Source organism: Neofelis nebulosa, chromosome 2 (assembly GCF_028018385.1).
Source record: "Neofelis nebulosa isolate mNeoNeb1 chromosome 2, mNeoNeb1.pri, whole genome shotgun sequence".
NCBI lineage: Eukaryota > Metazoa > Chordata > Mammalia > Carnivora > Felidae > Neofelis > Neofelis nebulosa.
This window is the reverse complement of record NC_080783.1, coordinates 17920421-17941504: the sequence shown is the minus strand read 5'-3', so window position 1 is coordinate 17941504 and position 21084 is coordinate 17920421.

Here is a 21084-nt window from a genome sequence, read left to right as displayed (position 1 = left end):
CAACAGCCATCCATCGATTCATCTTTCTTTCCTAGTTTCTCTCTCTCTTTCTTTCTTTCTTTGGATGCATTCAAAAAAAGCTGAAGACACCAGTAAACCTCCCACTACAAACACACATGTCGTTAACATGAGTTCAATATTTATTTATGGTGCAATTTATTTTCTGAGGTAAATTTACATATTGTGAAGCTCACAGATCTTAAGATGTCATCAATGCACTTTGACAAACACATACATGTGTGTAACACAAGCTGCCGTTGAGATACATAACATTACCGCCTCTCCAGAAAGTTCCTTCATTCTCCTTCTCAGTCAAACATTGTCCCATCCTAATGTTTCATTTTTTTCCCATTATGGTTAAATTTAGTCTCTTCTAGAACTTTACTCAGATAATGTTTTTGAGACTCATCCATGCTGCATGTAACAGTAGTTCTTCTCTTTTATTGTTCAGTAGTGTTGCATGTATCCATGGTCCGAACTCATCACACGTTGCTTAGCTGGTGCTGTGTTAATGTGCACCTGGAATATTTCCAAGTTTTGGCTCTTATGAATGAAGCTGCTGTGAACAGTTTTGTGGCACTCTTTCTGGGGACTTACACTTTTTTTTTTTTTTTGGAATAAGAATGGCTACAGTTTTGTACTTTGGGTAGGTGTTAGGGATTACAATATATATCCTTAGTTTTTCATGGCCTATTTAATTGGAGCTAAAATTGTACTATTTTTCCAAAAAAAAAAAAAAAGAAAAAGAAAAAGAAAGAAAAAAGAAAAGAAAAGACAAGAAAAAAGAAAGGGAAGAAACTTGCACAATTTTGGTCTACTTACTCTCACTTTGTAGTATTTATGCTGTAGTTGTTATATGTGCTGCATGTACATTGTATAAACCCCACAATAAATGGGATGCTATATTTTTGCCTCAAGTATCTTACATAGATTAAGAAGGACATATATATTTTTTACACATATATTTACCACTTATGGTACTATTAATTCCTTCCTGAAGATTCAGGTTGTGATTTGGTGTCATTTCTTTTTGTCTGAATAATTTCCTTTAACAATACTGTAGTGCAGATGTGCTGGCAATGGATTCTCTTAGTTCTTATATATCTGAAAATGTCTATTTTCCTTTCGTTTTTACAGGATATTTCTGTTGTATGGATTCTGAGTACACATATTTTTCTCTTTCTGCTCTTTAAAGATGTTGCACCATCTTTTGGCATACATTTTTTTCTGATCAGAAATCAATGGTAATTTGTATTATTGTTGCTCTGTAGGTCAGGTCTTGTTTTTCTCTGGCTATACTCAAGATATTTTCTTTATCAGTTTGACTGTAATGTGCCTATGTGTGTTTATCTTTGTATTTACCCTGCTTAAGTTCACTGGACATCTTGAATCTGAAAATTGATGTCTTTCTCCAAGGCTGTGAGATTTTTGGTCATTATAGCTTCAAATTCTGTTTTTAACCCCATTTTTCTCTCTTCTTTCCTTTTAGAACTCCAGTTACACATATGTTAGGCTTTTTGATGTTGGCCTTTTTTTTTTCAATCACATTTTCCTCCTCTGTTTTTCAGAATGGATTATTTCTATTCACTTATCTTCAAGTTCACTGGCTCTTTATCCTGTTATCTCCTGTCTTCTGTTAAATGCATTTAGTGAATTCTTCATTTCAGAAATTGTATTTTTCAGTACAAAAATTTCTGTTTCTTTTTTTTTTTTTTTAATTTTTTTTTCAACGTTTTTAATTTATTTATTTATTTTATTTTTGGGACAGAGAGAGACATAGCATGAACGGGGGAGGGCCAGAGAGAGGGAGACACAGAATCGGAAACAGGCTCCAGGCTCTGAGCCATCAGCCCAGAGCCTGACGCGGGGCTCGAACTCACGGACCGCGAGATCGTGACCTGGCTGAAGTCGGACGCTTAACCGACTGCGCCACCCAGGCGCCCCCCAAAATTTCTGTTTCTAAAAAAATTGTTTCTATTGCTTTACTGAAATTACCTACTTGTTCATTCATTATAAACCATTTTCCTTTCCATTATTGAGCATAGTTATAAAAACTGCTTTAAAATCCTTATCTACTAATTCTAATATTTGGATCATCTTGGGGTCAGTCCCTATTGATCGACTTTTCTATGCATATAGTTCATATTTTCCTATATTATCACATAACTACTAATTATGGGTTGTATTCTGGACACATTTTGTAAGTAATATGCTGTCGAGGCTCTGAATTCTGTTATGTTCCTCTGAAGAGTATTTGACTTTTTGTGTTAGCAGCATTTGGTGGAGTCAGACTCCAAACTCTCTTTCCTCTGAGATAGGCAGGAGTTGAAATATCTGTTCAGTTCTTCTAGCCTTAGCTGGGCTTCTTGGAGCCTGCCCTGCACACATGTAATTCAGTGATGAGCCAGAGATTTGGGCAGATGTACAAAATTCAGGGCTCCTTCTCTTTTGCTCCCTCCTTTCCAGAATTTCCCCCTCCACTGTTCAGCTGCTGTGGTCACTCCAAATTTTGTCCACTCATTCTTCAAGTTAGTAGACTGCCTGTTTTCAATCCCAGTTTTAGCCGCCTTGCTTAGCCATGACTGGGTCCTGAGGCAGAAAACTATCAAAGCACTCAAGGCTCTTCTCAGTGAGACTCCTCCCACTGTCCTCTGCTTTCTCCCTGCTTTAGTTGCTCTCTAGGGCCTTGTGGTTAGTTTTTACATTTTGTCAAGAGCCTATAGTTGTTATCTACAGGAATGTTAGTTTGGTATGAACTTCATTCCCAATGGAGCTCTGATTTAAGCAGATCAAGGTGAAATTTTAGCCCTTGGTGGGGAGGTCTGAGTGGTAACTTCGGGAAAAACTAGGAATGCAGTTCAGGAACTAAGGTAGAGAAATGCCAAACGTAAGGCTTTATGACTGCAGAATTTTGGTTCAGGCCAACATATCTCTCTCCACCTGAACCTCCTATACCTTCACTACATCTACCTTCTTCAATTCCTCCTATTGCCCCAGGATCGCATGTCACCTTCCTTATCCTAGGATCCAGACCTTAGCAAAACTAGTCTCTGTGCTCCTCTTCAAGGGCATTAAGGATTAAATAAACACTTGTAGGCTGTCTAGGGAATGTAACCACCACCTGTAAAATTTTGAGTTCTGGACAGTTAGAAGTCAGTCTCTGAATGAAGACTGCCCATACTTTAAGTGCGACTTCTATGTTTTAGCTTGGTGGCAGGGGTTGATTCTATATTCCATCCCCTTCTTTTACCAGGAGCTCCTGAGAGGTTATCTTCGTTAGGGCCTGAGGCTATAATAGCTGTAGTTGGTTGCTAACTTGTAGAATAAATTACTTTTCAGTTCTCTTTTAGAGGGAACATTCTGTTCTAAAGTTCTTTGCCTCAATCTATTTCTCTGCCTGTGGTACAACCAACTGGACCAGTTTCAGCCCAGTTTAGGTTTCTCTTGTGACACTAACAGTGGAGTACAGAATAATCAGTTAAGTGTGGGATGGTCCATGTTGTTATTTTAGCCTACCAAATCACTCCAGCCTCCCAGCAGCCCATCAGCCCATCTGCCGCAATGACAGAAAATTGATTGATTATAGAAAGACCATTTAGGTAAGAGGGAGAGATGTGATCCTACATTCTGTTCAATTCAGACATTCCTTTGAGAAGAAGGTATGACAAATTTTGCACCTGGAAAACTGGGAGAAGAAAGAAGCGTCAGACTTCTTTAGCATTACTATTATTATTTTGGAAGGTAGAATTTGGAAGCGTATTGCTTCTACCAAGAACACTTACTTTCTTAAACATCCTCTAATTTACACACATACTCTCCGGAATATACATTGGAAACAGATTTAGTATCCCGTAAGAAAACCAGCTCTGCAGTTGTAACACCTAACTCACAAAACAGCTGCATTAAGAGCTTAGTGTTCATAGTACTAAAGGGTTATTTGTTTTACAAAAAGGTTCTCTGAAGTGTTCCCTGCAAATACCAAATTCCCTTAGTGACTTTAAAATGAGAAGCACATTACAAAAATCCTATTTAACAGAACATTTTGGGAACATACAAGGTGTGATTGTAAAAGATTATGGCTGATTTTAAGAAAAATTCCAGAACTTACAAATTCAAAGGAGTGGCGTTCCCTTCAAAGTATTCACCGTGTAGGTCTTCACGCTTACGTCATCTGGAAGGGGTCTCCCCCAGTGTGCCTGGGAAGAGTAAGTGAGATAGCTAGGGAAAGTGCACAGGTGCTACGAATGCTCAAGAAATAGTCACTTTTTGTCTCCAATTCCAAAGAGGCTACAATTACTCAAATCATTAATTGCAGAAGTCCACTGTGAGCACTGCTCTCCAGGTCTTGCTGATGGTTCGTCTTTGGTCTATGGGGTGAATCTGGAGTCAGTCGTGGAGGGTAACGTGATGATGGAGTGTGTACATGGGCCTGGGCACATGCACTGTGACTCGTCTACTTATTTGATGAGCCGCTTAAATTGGTAATCTCACAGAACTCATAGATATACATGTTTATGTTTTTATATGTACGTATGCAGTGTACATATATATGACATAGAGTAATAATAATCATATATGTATTATTTTTGTATTTAATTTGGCAGGGGAGAGGGGCAAAGATAAAGCAAGTGCTGTGTTTCTATGGGGAAATGAACTCAAATGCCTATAACAGGGGTTCTTAATCTTTGCTGTGTAGTCAACCACCTAATGAACTTTAACAAGATCCTAATATTCAGCCATATCCCACAATAATTAAGTTAAAACTTACGGGAAGAAACATCAGTGGTTTGCGCAGCCGAGCCTGGGAACCAGGACTCTGGGCTGGTGGTGCTCAGTTCTGGATGCACGTTAGAATCACCTGGAAAGCTCTTAAAAATGACGAGTAGGTCTTGGCCTTACCTTTTGGAGATTCTGACTCATTATCTGGGGTAGAGCCTGGGTATGGGGTATTTTTTGAAAGCTCTCCATTTGATTCCAATGCGCAGCCTAGTTTGGGAACCAATAGCCTCGGGAGCCCAGCTGGTAAGGTAGATGGGGGCAGTGGGAGGGAGGTGGCCACTCCGAGAGAGTGCTCTGTCTGACCGGAGCAGAGGGCTGCTCTGATCTCTGTAGGAATGTGGGCCCAGCATTGCCAGGTCTTTTATTTTTTCAAAAGACACTGGTCAGGATATTTACGTGGAAATTTTGTAACCATCACCACCATCCACCCCCAAAACTGTTTTCATCTCTTCAAAATGAAATTCCACACCCATCAAACAATAACCGCCGACTTCCCTCCCACCCCTGCCCCTGGCAACCACCATTCTACCTTTTGTCTCTATAAATATGACTACTCTTAGATCCTCATGTAAGTGGAATCACACACTATTTGTCCTTTTGTGATTGGCTTATTTCCTTAGCTAGGTCTTCACGGTTTATCCATGTTGTAGCATATGCCAGGGGTCCCTTTCTTTTCAAGGCTGAATAGTATTCCATTGTATGTATAGAGCACATTTTGCTTATCTGTTCCTCTATTGAGGGACACTTGGGTTGCTCTGCCGTTGGGCTATTGTGAATAATAGTCTTACAGAGATGGATATACGTATACCTAAGTGACATGGCTTTCAATTCCATTGGGTTATCTTCTAGGAAAAATCACTACTGTTTTCCTTTTATATTCATAGTACTACCACTTGCACACTCCTTCACTTCACGTCTGACACCAGTTGTCTAGGTTTCTCCCCCACACAAGCGACGTGCTGTGACACGGGCTGGGTGTCCCACAATTCAATGACATTTTCTGACTAGACCTGGAGTTAGCACAGACCCTGCAGGTTAAGTGCTCAGTTGCAGGAGACTGTCCCAACCCTTCTCCCAGACACAGTTGCAAGTTTCACGTTGTTCCTTGTACTTCTGATCAAGCAGCTATAAGTCAGAGGTTCCCGCGAATCCCTCCCAAGTTTGATCATTTGCTAGAACAACTCACAGAGCTCAGGAAACTTTTATGTTTACTGGTTCCTTATAGAGCGTATGAAACAGGATACAAATGAATAGCCAAAGGAAGAGATACATAGGGCGAAGTCCAGAGGCACCTTGAGCATAGGAACTTCTGTCCCCATGGAGTTGGGGTGGCATGCAGATATGCCCGCCAACCTGGAAGCTCTCTAAATCCCATACTTTTGGGAATCTTGGAGGCTTCATCAAGTAGTCTTGAACAATCTCTAACACAGTCTCCAGTTCCTCTCCCCTTCCTAGAGGATGTAATGGGTGTGGGGCTGAAAGTTCTAAGCTTCTAATCTTGGTCTTTCTCATGACCAGCCCCCATCCTGAAGCTCTCCAGGAGCCCACTAAGAGTTGCCTCATTAGAACAAAAGGCATTTCTATCACCCAGGAAATTCCAAGGGTAGTAGCTCTGTGTCAGGAACCAAGTCAAAGACTACAGAGTAGAAAAAAGATGTTCCTAGTGCTCTTATCACTTAGGAAATTACAGTGATTTTAAGAGCTGTATGCCAGGAACCAGGGACAGGCACCAATATATATATATATATATATATATATATATATATATATATATATGTATATATATAGTTTCTACATCATGTGTATAAACCCGGAAGTGGCATTACTGGACCATATGTTAATTCTATGTTTAAGAACTACCATACTGAACTTCTTAATTTTTAAATATTTGCAACTAATTTAATAACAAATAACCAATAACGCACTTCAACTGGGTTGGCACCTTGTGAGCTCAAGACATTGGTATAAAGCGACCCCTTTCCTTGAACGGTTTATAAGGACACAAGCCACTTCCCTCTGGCCTGTTTCCTCCTCAAAATGAGGACACTGGGCTGAATCATCCCTGGTTTTGTTTTGCTCAAACGGTCCATGATGTTGGAGTCTGTAAGATTCTAATTTGATTGTGGTTCTTTTTTTGCTCGCCGTTCTTTAACCTCAAGACCAGTATTCTGTGTGTCCGGGTGCTCAAATCACAAAAGTCCACACGATCCAGCTGTCTAGATAAGATAGGGGGAGTCAGAGCAGACACATTGTTTGGGTCTAACCCGACACAAGTGGAGTTTAAATCAGCCAAGATAAAACCTGTTTGCGCTAGCCACAAAGCAGTCAGTTTGCCCTTTTAAGGAAAGAATAATCTATTTTCCAGCCCCAACAAATTTCAACCACATTTGAACAGAAAAGATCACATTTCCAGGCTGTAGGTAAAAGACTCCTGTGGTAGTAACATGATTCTTTGTATGTTTGTGACAATTTCTTAGCAGGAGCTCCTTGTTGGCTTTTTGGAGGAAAGATGTAGGTCCAGCCTTTTGAAAGTTTGTTTACTTATTTTTATGAGCCTCTTAAATGGCTAATCTCACAGGATGAAGGCACATAGCAGGCAATCACTCCCAGAATCCTTTGGGTTTTTCCTAATGCAACTCTCCTTGTGCATGTCCCTAAAGGACTTCAGTTTGTGCCTTAATAGGATTTAAATAGGAGCACAGCATCTCCAAACTCTTTTTTTTTTTTTCCTTCTCCCATCCTACTTTTAACTTGATTCTGATTTTTTCATAAAATTCTCACCAAGAGGAAACAGATTTTTACACCTTCCAAAAAATGCATCAACAACTCATTTTATCATTTCGTGGTCTTCTGCCATTCAGGACTCATGCCTACAAATGTGTTTGGTTTCTTTTGTTTAGGGAGGAGGATCTCAGGGTGGGGAAAGCATGGGATGTGGGGCCAGGCTGGTGTATACCAGCCAGCTTTGCCACCTTGCATTGTGACTTCAGACATGTGAGGAGTAAGAGAGATGATTCATTTTCAGAAATATCAAGTAAAAGCTGTTAATTAACGATAGGTTTACAACCTATTGGAAATATGTACTACCCCCCACCCCCCAAGTGGAGTCCCAAACCCTTAGACACTTCACTTCCTGGTGCTTCTTCCCCTCTCCTTTTTGTGGGTTCATTTTTGAGGGCTTTGCAATGAGCATGTGCCAAAGAACGAAGGGAGGAGGGACTGAAAGTCTGCTTCACCTCAGGGAATGTACATTTGTTCCAATCAGACTGCTTTTTGCCTTACATGGGCATAGGCGACATCCGGGTAAGGCTGTAACCTCTGAAGTCCTCAGCCAATGGGGAACAAGGAGAGGGACTTGCATGCTAGGAGATAAATTGTCTGTTGTAACCGATCTGAGTGTGCCTGTCCATCAGACACCTGCTCTTGCAAGCATGTTGATTAAGGCTCACTTCATCGAGTTCTGAGTTTCCACGTCCCTCCTTTGATTGGGTTGATGGCCTAATTTCTAACAAGACAGATGGGGCCTGATGCATTTTTGGAGTGGTGGTGGGTTAGGAGCCGATGACCAAGAAAGAATTCTTGAGATGTCTTTGGTACAAAATGGTGGTTTTATTAAAGCATGGGGACAGGACCCATGGGCAGGAAGAGCTGTTTGGAGATTGTGAGGAGAGACTGATTACATACTTGGGAGTTGGGGGAGGTAAAGTCGAGGGAAATTTCTGCGAGGACTTTCATATGCTAAAGAAGACTCACAGGATCCTGAAGGCTATTGTCAAGCTAAGGTTGTTTTTCCTTCTAGCAAAGCATTAACATTAAGACAGTCAGGAGTTCCTGGTGGACTGTTCTACTCTTCCCGCCTCAAGTCTTTGTCAATGGGCTGCAGGTTATAGGAAATTTAATCTTATCAGCCATTCCTTCTGCCTTTGTGTCCACATCAGGGCCTTTGGTTGGGCATTTGTACAATGGGGACTGTATCTTCTAGGGCTGTAACAAAGATTAAGTTCATAATGTATGCATAGCCCTGGGCTAGGGGACATGACCCACAAGAAAACCTCAATAAATGGAAGCCATTATTATTATTGTTATTAATAATATTATTATTATATTTTAATATTTACTTATGTTTGAGAGAGAGAGAGAGAGAGAGAGAGAGAGAGAGAGAACATGCGTGCGCATGCGTTGGGGAGGGGCAGAGGGAGAGGGAGACAGAGGACCAAAGCAGGCTCTGCGCTGACAGCAGAGAGCCTGATGTGGGGCTTGAACCCACGAACTAGGGGATGGTGACCTGAGCCCAGGTCAGAAGCTTAACCAACTGAGCCGCACAGGTGCCTTTAATGGAAGCCATTATTAATCAGCTTAATCCCTTTCAAGGTGTCATGAAAAACACAGGGGGTTAGCCACTGGAAGACTTGGATTGATTTTGTTACAAATCAGCAGTGTGATCTTGGGCAAGTGACAAATTCTACATGATTTATTTAATAAACACATCGGAGTTGCTGACTGATATGCCCCGATTCGAGAGACCCCCCGAAAACAAACCACCAGAGTCCAGAGTCAAAGCCAAGCGGCAAGGGTCATTTATTGCAGGTTCGAACCCGGTCCTCCGGTCCTCCGCGCACTCATTGCCGGTGACGCAAGAGGCCCCGAGCAAGGATCTTACAGCTTCTTTTATAGACAGGCACAAACAAGTTAGGGATTTTTTGAGGTTACAGAGCTGTTATTGGTTGACATTTAAATTTGAACGCTCAGCAGAACTTGTTTGGTTCCCGCCTTTGTTTCAAACCACTCAGCAGAACTTGATTGGTTCCCGCCTTTATGTCAGACTACGACCGGGCGCGCCCTGGCTGGTTTCGGGAACGGCGGGGGAGGGGAAAGATCTTTTCTTTGCAGTTGTGAGTACACCTGGTAATTTTTCTCTTAGCCTCTCACTGACCAGTAGGCAGGGCCTACAGCAGGAGATGAGAATAGAATGATGAGTGGTATGTGCCCAGCTCTGAAGAGTTCACCAGCCAGTTGAAGAAGACAGAATCCCCAAGGTGGTGGACTTGCGTTAGAAGAGCTTTGTGAAACTTTGGGTGGGAGCTCCATTATCACTTGCCCCAAGTTATGACAATTTTAGGTAGAGGCCGTTAAGGGGCTCTGATGAGCTTTAAAGGGTTTGGTTACCTTTTCCTAATTGGCATCACCTTGTGTGTAGGGAAAGCTATACTAAGCCCTGTAGCGAGGCGGAGGCCCTCCTCCCTTGGCATCGAGGTGGAAAATAAGCTTTATACAAACTGTTGTATATACACTTGTTGGCTGGCTCTGATAAGAAAACCAGAGAGTCAGTTCTGATGCTTTGTTATTTGCTTTGTAGCAACTTTGCCACCAGGAGTGGCCAGCAGGGTGTCTGTGTTTCATTTCTACTCCAGGTTGAAAGAAAATCATTCTTTGTTAATCGTTGTATTGTAATTGTGAAACACCATGTTAAGGAAGAGTTTCAAGGCAGAAATGGCCTTGAGGTCTAGTTCTTTTGTTTTCTAATTTGGAAGGAAGGAAATTCTCTCACCCGAATTCCCCTATAGCCTCCAGGCATTGGCATTCTAAACAGCCTGCACACAGGAAAACAGATCATATTTTAAAAGGGTGTTCTCTTCTCACCCCATTTACCTCTGTACCATTCAAGGGAATGTGAAAAAAATGGGAGTCTTCTATTTTGTAAAAAAAATGTTTCTACAAAAAAAATCAAACCATCGGTCTTTGCCATTTCCCATTGCCTGGGGAATTGGTGCATGTCTTTAACGCTAAAAGAATGTTTTCGTGTTGCTTTGCATTGCTAATGAGCTTCATTCTTGGAAGACCCAACTGCCCCTCACCTTTTGGATTCCTGCTGACCAAAGGGAAATAGCAATTTGGTCCAGAATAGCTGCTTGATAGGATGTTTGGGGCTGCAAGGTGGTGGGTCTGGCTCTTGGGTCACAACAGCACTATGCTCGTCACAAATGCAGGACCAGTGTAGGGACAAGGACCATTCCCTCTAGGGGTAGGCATGGAAACTAAGAGGCGGGCAAGAGTCCAACAGAGATAGAGATGGAGAGGGAAGTGAAAGAGAGAGAGAGAGAATTTGAAATCATCCATAGCAATTGAAACACCACAAGAAATAACGTTTGTTTCTTGTATCATTCTAAAGTTACTTAGTTCCCGAATGACATACCTCCACACCAGTCTCTGCCCTCTCACCGCCAGATTTCCTTAGCCATTCTTTTGGAAGAACTTTCTCCTTTCAAGCCTCAGAAAGCTGGTGTGTCCTTGGACGGACTGACCTGGGCCCTGTGGTCGGGGTAGGGACCTGTGGGGCAGCCTCCAGTCTTTCTTTGTTTACAACTCTAGGTCCTGCTTTCACATTACTTCCTTTAAGATTTCTCCTCGCCCCTGAGTCCTAGCAATTGTCATGCCTACATATTAACGCGAGGAAATTGTTGAAAAGGCCTCACTCTCAAGGCAGTGTTCCAGCTCCTGCTTCCTCCCAGCCCTGCTTCTGCTTCCTCTGCCTTATGTTACAGTCATTAGTTGCTTGTCCAATTCCCCACCTCAGCTGCTTCTGGGCATGTCCCGGAGCCCATCTTTCCCCACGATGTGCTCTGTGGCCCTGTGTCTCCACCACTAGACTGTAAGCATCTTGAGCAAAGGGGCCGTGCTTTTAGCTCTGTGGTCTTGGCAACACAGTAAAGTGCACCTAGTAGGCATTCAGTAAACACTCTCTGCTCTGGGTTTCACATATGGTTCACATTTTCTAGGAATGTCTGTTTGTTCTGATCATCTGCCAGCCAAGTGTACTCTTGGGTAGAGAAAGGGAAATGGACTAAAAGATGTGGTTCAAGAAGTAGTCAATAGCCTGCTCATAATTACTAGTGGGACTGGAATAAGCATAAACTTTCTTGCATAACTAATCAATATCTTAATATATCTCCATTAGTGAGGGTGTATTTTACGTTATTGATATTAAATATCTACCTATTGTGTCAGAAAGGTTTCAGGGTAATTGTTATCGATGGTTAAAATCTTGTCGGCTGCTGAATATAGATTTTTTTTTTTAAATGGATGATGATTGGCTGAGATTTATTTTTTCCTGTATTACTATAAGCCAGATTCTCCATTAAGCTATAAAATATTATGATTCACTTGAAGCAATGTAATGTGATCCAAACACACAGTTATAACTCATTTCATTATTAGTCACATGTGCCAAGACATTAGCATAGCAGTTAACTAGTACTGGGGTGAACGTGGTGCTCAGGAATATTTTTTAACAATGCAGTCGCATCCGTGCCATTATAGTTTAATTATCCGATGGTTATAACCACACGTTTAGTGATAACTGGGCAATGGAATCACTGCTGACATGGATTTCTAAGGCAGAATCTCTGTTTTAGTTCTAAATGCAAAAATCCGATCTAGAGAATAGTGTGATATCTGCCATTTTTGGTACATTTCAGTTTGTTAGATGAGGCTCCAGTTCACTGAACTGTCGCTCTGTGGTTGGTAGTACCTGAGTGGTAGCTATTTAGAGATGGATCTCTGGGCAGTCCAAATCTTCTGCGCTATTCTGTATTTCCCTGAAGTGTCTCAGAGGTGTGAAGTCATAGCACCCAGGCTGCTGTGCACTCCCAAATGTAGTTCAGAAATCCCGTTCATCTGATCCAGCTGCTTGTCCAGCTTTTCACTTTAGGTACATATCACTTCTTCTGTGGAATATTGCTGTGTTAGACTCCATGGACTGTTCCAATTCTTCACCCTCTCAATGGCCACATCCTTTACAATGTGACTTTGCAGGTCCTACCACCAAAGATGAGTGATGTTTCCCTGCCCTTGACTTTGGTTTTGGCCATGTGACTTGCTTTGGTCTTTGAGATGTTAGAAGGTGTCAAATGACTGCCCTTCACTTCCGACTTTCCCTATTTCTTGTTGCAGCTGTGTTAAATTCTGTACATTCTCACAAGACATCATGCAGTCTTGCACGAAACATCCCTTCGTTCTAAAATATCCTCTCTTGCATACACACCCCCACCACATCCCTAGGGCTCCTCTGTGTGAGCCATAATGACTCATTGTTCAATCAACACTCAGTCAAGAAAAATCTCCCAAAGGTTCCTTGTCCCCTCACATCCCATGTTGCCCACTGTCCTTCAGGGCAACCCTCCAGGGCTGCACTTGTTGCCTGATCTTTGAGTTACTGGTTTCTCTGCCCATGAGTTCCTGGAGGACAGGGACATATCCCTCTGTCTTCCCAGTGCCCAGCACAGTGCTTGGCACAGAATAGGGAAGCCAACCAGTTTCATACTTCTTTTTGCCTGTCACCCTACCTCATTCCAAAATAGGACTTGAGTCATGATAAAGAAAGTGAGAAACACAGGATCAAAAATTAAGTAGGTGAAGAAAATGGGAGCAAAAGAACATAAGGGAAAAAAACGGATGATGAAATGTCAGGATGTTCTGTATAGTTGCTATATTTTGGCCTCTCCTTGAGTTTTAAGCTTCCAACCAGCCAAAGCAAGTAGGAAAATAGGAATAGTTATTAATGTTGGACTGGAAATATCTGGATATTTCACAAAAGAAAATGCATAAGTGACTAATAAACATATTGAAGGATGCTCCACATCACCAGTCACCAGGGAAATACAAATGAAAACCACAATAAGATATCAAGTTATACCTTCTAGGTTGGTTTAAATTAAAAAGACTAACAATACCCAGCGCTGGTAGGGATGTAATAAAATGGGAACTCTGATGTATTGTTGGGGAGAGTCAAAAAGTTTGGCAGCTTTTTATGAGGTTAAACATGCACGTATCTAATAACCTACTAATTTCACTAAGTGTTTAGCTAAAAGGCTTGTACCTGACTTAAACACAAAAGACTTTACACGAATGGTAGCAGCAACTTTATTCATGGAAGCTCAGAATTGGTGTCACTGAGTGAATAGATAAAGTGTGATATATTCACATGATGAAATACTACACAGCAAAAAAGTCAACAAATTGCAGACTCATGCCACATGGTTATGTTTTACAGACATTATATTTAGAGATAGAGACCAGATCAAAAAAAAAAAAAACAAAAAACCAAAACCCACACATTTCATACGATTTCATTTACAGGAGGTTCTAGAACAAGTAAATTAAGTCTATAGTGATAAAAAATCAGATCAGTTGTTGCAGAATGGGTATAGAGTGTGGGGAATGTACTGCAAGGGGGCATGAGAGAATTTTCTGGTGGGATGGTCATGTTCTACATCAGGGGTCAGCAAACTTTTTCTGTTAAGGATCAGATAATAGACATTTCAGGCTTTTCCCATATGGTCTGAGCTACAACTATGGGCTTTGCCATTGTAGCATGAAAGCAGCCACAGACAATATGTAAATGAACAAGCATGCCTGTGCTCCAATAAAATTTTATTTGTGGACATTGAAATTTGAATTTCATATGTATTTTACATGTCAAGAAATATTATTCTTTCAAAAAAATTGTTTTTAAGTCATATGAAAATATAAAAGCCATTCTTTGTTTGTTGGCTATTCAAAAACAGGCACCAGGCCAGATGTGGCCATAGTTTGCCAACTCTTGTTCTAAATCCCAATTGGGGTGGTGGTTACATAGGGATATCCATCTGTAAAACTCATCAAACTATACCCTTTTGCATTTATTTTATACTTTATTTATTATTATCATTTATTATTTATTTTATTTGCATTTATTTTATACTTAATTTTAATTATCACGTAAATTATATTTAAGAAAAGATTCTGTTTCCTTAATGTAAAAATATGCTTCTGTTAATCTGCCAAAATCTAGCTTTTCAGGATAGAAATTTCTCCTCTGGGTTCTTTTTATTTTTTAATGTTTATTTATTTTTGAGGGAGAGAGAGAGAGAAAGAGAGAGTGTGAGTGGGGGAGGGGCAGAGAGAGAGAAGGAGAGGGAAAATTTCAAGCAGGCTTCTTGGTGTCAGTGCAGAGCCCAACATGGGGCTCAATCTCATGGTTGGGGGGGGGGGGTGCTCAATCTCACAAATTGTGAGACCGTGACCTGAGCTGAAATCAAGATTCTTTTACTTCCAACCTCTTACTATTCTTATATTTAAGTTGTTTCCCCTAGAAGCAGTATATGTTTAGATCTCTTACTCATTTTTGTTCATACTACACAGCAATAAAAATCGACAAATTGCAGACTCATGCCGCATGGATATATTTTACAGACATTGTATTTAGAGATAGAAGCCAGACCATTTTTGTTCATTTGTACTGTTTTGATATTTTTGCTCATTTGTAGTGTTTTATATTTTTCAGTATCTTTAAATGATTTGTAGAACAAACTGTGAGGGTAGCCCTTGTCTGTTTTCCTTGCCAGTGTTTGCCCAGAGCCTGGCATAGTGTCTGTACATAGTAGGAGCTGAGTGAACAGGGTTGAAAATATGAGTAATTCCACAGAGAAGCAAGTGCCCTTCAGATAATCCTTATGATGCTCATTCCTTACAAAGGAGTTCTGTTAAGAACTGAGAAGCAGTGAGTCTGAGATTATATTGTCTGGCAAGAAATTAGAGAGATAAATAGTTGTACCCTTCCTAGGTGTGGAAGATGGCAAGCGCAGACAATAACATGTGCTCTTGACAAGTCCTGTCCAATATGGTCTACATGTGGCTATTTAAGGTTAAATTAATTAAAATAAAATAAAATTGAAAAATCAATTTCCTCATTTGCAGCAGGCACATTTCAACACCACTTGTGACTAATGGCTACTGTATGAGATGACATAGAGAACATTTCCATGATCACAGAAACTTCTGTTGGACAGTACTGATCTAGACAGATTTGTCCTAAACAATTATAGAATAGAGAAAAATAATGCACTTAAATAATTTCTAAGTCTTCAATGTCAGATGTTGCCATACGATAGGGACTGGGAAGCTATGGCCCCAAATCCAGCCTGTTTTTGTAAATAAAGTTTTATTGGGACACAGCCATGCTCATTTGTTTACATATTGTCTGGCTGGCTTTTGCAGTACAATGTCAGAGCTGAGTTGTTGTGACAGAGGTAGTATGCCCTGCAAAGCCTCAACTATTTACCATTTGGTCCTTTACAGGAAAAAAATTGCTGACCCCTGATACAGCATGAGCTTAGTTTATAATTATGGTGTTTATATTGAAGTGTCTTTTGGCATCTATATGCCAAGCAAATAGAAGAAAATGGAAAAGCAAATAGAAGAAAATTAAAATCTTATTATCAACCCAGAGATAATCACTGTTAACCTGATGGTGTATAAGTTTTTGGTCCTTTTTTTTTTTTTCTATGCTTGTATTTTTTTATGCTTTAAAATACATAATGTATGAAATATTATGTTTAAAAAAATTTTTTTAGGTTTATTTATTTTTGATAGAGAGACAGAGCATGAGCAGGAGAGGGGCAGAGAGAGGGGGAGACAGAAACCCAAGCAGGCTCCAGGCTCTATCGGCACATAGCCTGACGTGGGGCTTGAACTCACAAACCCTGAGATCATGACCTGAGCCGAAATCGGAGGCTTAACCGACTGAGCCACCCAGGCGCTCCTTATGTTTTTTCAAAATTGGGATTACAGGGCACAAGCTTGTTGAAATTTCTCCTCTACCTCCAATATTTTTGGCATTTTTAGACAAAATATTCTGTGATGTGACATTTTATTCCCTTATGTATTTCTATAATAATAATTTACTTAACACCCTACGGATAGGTATCCTGATTGTTTCCAGTGACCACTGTATATGAAGTGCATTGCTTTATCTTTTCCAGGTATATATACTCTTTCACATTCTATTAGTGAGTTAATTTTAAGTTCTTTAAGAACATTTTTTTCTTCCATAAGTCTCTAAGTGTGAAAATCCAGCCAAACCAGTATCTTTGAATCACTTCCTAATAAGATTTGAAATTGAGCACAATTTTACATTCTCTTCCCTCTCTTATCCAACTTTGTTTACATGATCCGGGTTTTAAATCCCAAGAATTATAATCCACTTTGAAAGATTATGTAATTTTGCATTCAAGAATAAATTTTGACATTTGTGTTGGGCTTAGAGCCAGATTTACAATTAGTTAGATTTATCTCTATAGTTAATTTGTTTTAGTGTGTATCATCACTTCTTTGATATCTTGACCACTTCATTCCTAAAATCTTAATTTTGTTTAATCTCTGGGTTGATTGAAATACACAAAGTGACTTATTTTTTAAAGGAAATGTTGATGCATAATATATACACTTAGATTTTCCATATCTGAGAATCATTTTGTGTTGTATTTATGCATAAAAGACAAATGGGCTTTTCCCCTTAGAACTCTGCAGATTGTGCTTAATTATTTTTGGCAATTAATGTTACAGAAGAGAAGTCTGAGACTGAGTCAATTATTTTTTCTTTCATAGTTAACTTATTGTTTCCCATTCGAATGTTTGAAAGATGTTTTCTTTATTCATACACTTTGTAAAAATTGCAGAAATTAATCTAGGTGAAAAGTCTCTTCACTGATTTTTTTTTTTCCTGGTTCATGATGAATCCTTTCAAAAGGAATACAGCATATTTATATTTCTTCAGCCTAAGGTAGTTTACCCTTATCTTTGTGTGTGTGTGTGTGTGTGTGTGTGTGTGTGCGTGTGCAAAAAAGGCAGTTTCATTAAAGCAGGGCACAGGACCCCTGTGGAATGTCCCTTTATCTTTTATTATTGCTTTTGTTTCACTTCAGCATTTTCTTCAGAACCACTGTCCCTATCTTTACTTTTCGGTCTTTATTTTACCTTTTCCATTTTTTCTTTTATATTAACTCATTGTTTTCATCTCTGTCCACTGCATTCTGAGAAAGCATCTCAAGTTAACCCCATGATTCACCTACTTGACTTCATTTATTTTATTATTTCTGCTCTTTATCACTGTCACTGTGAATATTATTGTTTTTGGTTTCCTGCCATCTTTGCTCATCTTGTCTTTCTTGTCATACCGTTCTGCTGTCTTCTTTGCATGTTGTTTTTTCTAACAGAGGTTTTCTCTTGTATACTTTTGAGTTTCATTTTTTTCTTTTCTTCTATCTTCCTCAGCAAAATATTTTCAGAACTACATTCTATCTCTTGGTCTTCAAGACGTTATCCCCTTTCTCTTGTCTGGCTGTATTTCCCCATAGACCCTGTGATATTTATTGCCTTTCCTCTTGGAATGAGGCAAGATCTACACAGGCTCAGAGTTTGCCAAATGACAGTGTTAGTTGATTTACCTGCTTTTGGCCTTTTTCTCTGTCCATCTGGCAGATGGTTAACGCTCTTCACGTCTTCAGAGTAGAGGCGTATTAAAAGGTACAACTCTGAGCGCAAATCCCTCATCTAGCAGGGAACTCAGCTGCAGAGATTCTTTGCCAGGTTCACTGGTACTTTTAAACAATGGAGGGCACAAAAAAGACTACAATTCCCAGAATGCTCCACACAGGTTCCTCTTGCCTCTGCCTACCCTTCCCACAGAGCATTACAGTGCCTGTAGAGACTACACTTCCCAGGATGCAATGCTTTACAGATACCTCTTAGATATTCGTATGAGGGGGATGATAAGAAAGTCGCTGTTTTTGAAGGGGATAAGAAAGTCGTTGTTTTTGAAGAGAATATAGAAAGTTTTAGGAAGGCTGCAATGTGGCTCCGCGAAGAAGCGGCACCTACGCAGTTTTCTGGTTGATACATACCCTTGATTTCCAGAATGGGGAGAAAGTAGGAAGTATTAACCCTATACCTTTTCAGGCAGGCGGTTTCTAATCTCTGAAGACTCTTGTTTTGTGGAGATGAATCCTGCATCTGGGACAAAAAGAAATCTGGGTGTCTGGTTTAGTCTCGTTGAATACATACTGGAGCTTCTTTCTGGATTCTGGAATTAGATTGGCCTTTACATTAGGTTTGGCTGCTGGGAATTTTGGCGTTCTTCATTGCCATTGCAGTCTTTGAGTGGAACTTAGGAGAGGCTGCACCGGATGGGTGATTACTGGCGAAACAACACTTTCAGCTGAATGCTTGACTTATTTTTTCTAAATTAGGATTTCTCAGGCAGCTACTTATTTATCACTAGATCGCTCCTCCTTCCAAAGCCAGCCAGCAACAGTATTGCTGAGATGCTCCATGATTTCAGCTTTCCTTTTAATGGCCTTCTGCCTAGGCTTGCCTCTAAAGGGGCCACCCCTTTCTCGCTTCTCTGAACAATTCAAACCGCATTTGAAAGGAACATTTAAAAACAGGGTTAGACAGTGATTTCCTCAAATCTGCAGTGCTTGGTGAAGAAGCATAAAAGAAACACCTCTGATAGTAAGTAAAAAAGTGAATCCTTTCCTTGTATGCTTGGGCTTGACAAAGGGATTACAAAGCTATTGTTGGCCCTGTGAGCAACTCAAAAGTAAGAATTTTCTATTTGTCCTGTTGAAATTTTGAAGGACTTTCTGAATCAGAAAGGTCACTTTTGCATCAAGGCCTTGCTATTTATTTCAGAATTTAATTACACAAGGTGATGATGTCTTGGCTCAAGAGATCTGGGTGGGTATGACCAATTTTGAACAAAGTCGGCGATCAGTGAAGGAGGGAAAAATAACGTGACAGCTGAATGGAAGCTGCAGCCTCTAATTCATCACTTACCAGGAAATAATTTTCTTATTGAAGAATTAATGGTGGGAGATTTTAACTTATGAATGCCAAGAGAGGGATTCCAGGGAGGTTTGGTATTTATGGAAACATATTATTAATGAGAAATGTGAAGTTATTCACAGATACGCACACACAGCACCACTTACTGAAAAGCCCGGATGGTGACATGATACTTTACTTCAAAGCTGGCATGTAGGTCTAATCAGCGGATGTGCTCTCTCTGTTCACTTTACCCACGGGTTTTTATTTTGTGGTTATGACAGGAACAGTGAAGGATTAAGGTTGAGTCTAAATCCAGCTCACGTCATCTCTCTCAACCTTCTTTCCCCACCTGTAGAAAAAATATGTCTCGAGGGCTCCTTCCAGCCGACATTGTCTGATTCCTTGTTAAATGCACTTTGTACACACAAGGTGGCTTTTTCATGAGGTGACGAGGTTTGCTGTTGTGTGGTCAGTCCACATTAACTAGCCCACGAGCAGCAGGGATCTAGAATTATTTGTTGTGCTTGTTCTCTGGGGCATCCTAATGAGCTATGGCAAATTGGAGTTGTTGAATCTTTCAGGCAAGTCCTGTTCCCCCAGTGATATGTTCTGAGATAGCACATTACAGAAATGAAGATGTGTTTTCATGGACTCTCTGCTATAAAATATTTATGCCCTGCCTTTGGTTATATAAAGTATTTTGCAGTGTAGGTCATCTTCTCGGCAAAATGTTTCACGACAAGAACAGCTTCCTAAAGCCCCTGTGGATCCTTAGGGCAGGTGCATAAGATGGCCCAACAGAACAAGACACTGTCAGGGCTAATGCCTGAATATAAATGGATCATGCATGACTTAACCCTAAAAGAAGATTTGGCGTGAATAGAATCTCCAAGATGTATAATTAACTCTTTTATATTAATGAGAAGTATAACCTCCAAAGATGTTAGCTGTCTCAGGATACAGTCTACTATAATTTAACTCTTTCCTCCCTCTATATGGAGGAATGTTCCACTGTTCAAATCTGTAGGTACACAGAGGGAGAAGCAGTTAGACCTGCTGTTCCTTTTGTCTTGTCCTCCCCCACCCTCCTCAATGTATTTCTTTGGGGACAGTGTGATGTCATAAGTACTGTGTGGGAGGCATGCAGATATATATATGTATATATATATATATATACATATACATATGTATATATATATATATAAACATACATACATACATAAACATATATACATATATATATACATATATATATGTATATATATATATATATATATATATGTATATATATATATAAAACATGATTTCTGCCCACAAAAGACCGATCATTTCATTGGAGAGTTAAGACATTGTCCTAAAGAAAGAAACAATTTACAACAGCATACATGAGACATAATGTGTTATGTGCAATGGAGCTGGGTTCTAATTTATAGGATGTTGATAGTGAATACAATAATGATTATAAAGAGTAAGGATTAATGTCAGCTAGAGGAGTTAAGGAAAGTTTTTTTTTGGGGGGGGGTAGGTGAGATTTTAGCTGGCCTGTAAAAGGTGGCAAGGTTTGGGGCAAGCAGGAAAAGGGAAGAGCCTGTGTGGTTCACAAGTGAGGAGATTTACCAGATGCTAGAAGTAGAGGAAAGCCCCTGACAGCTATGCCAGGCA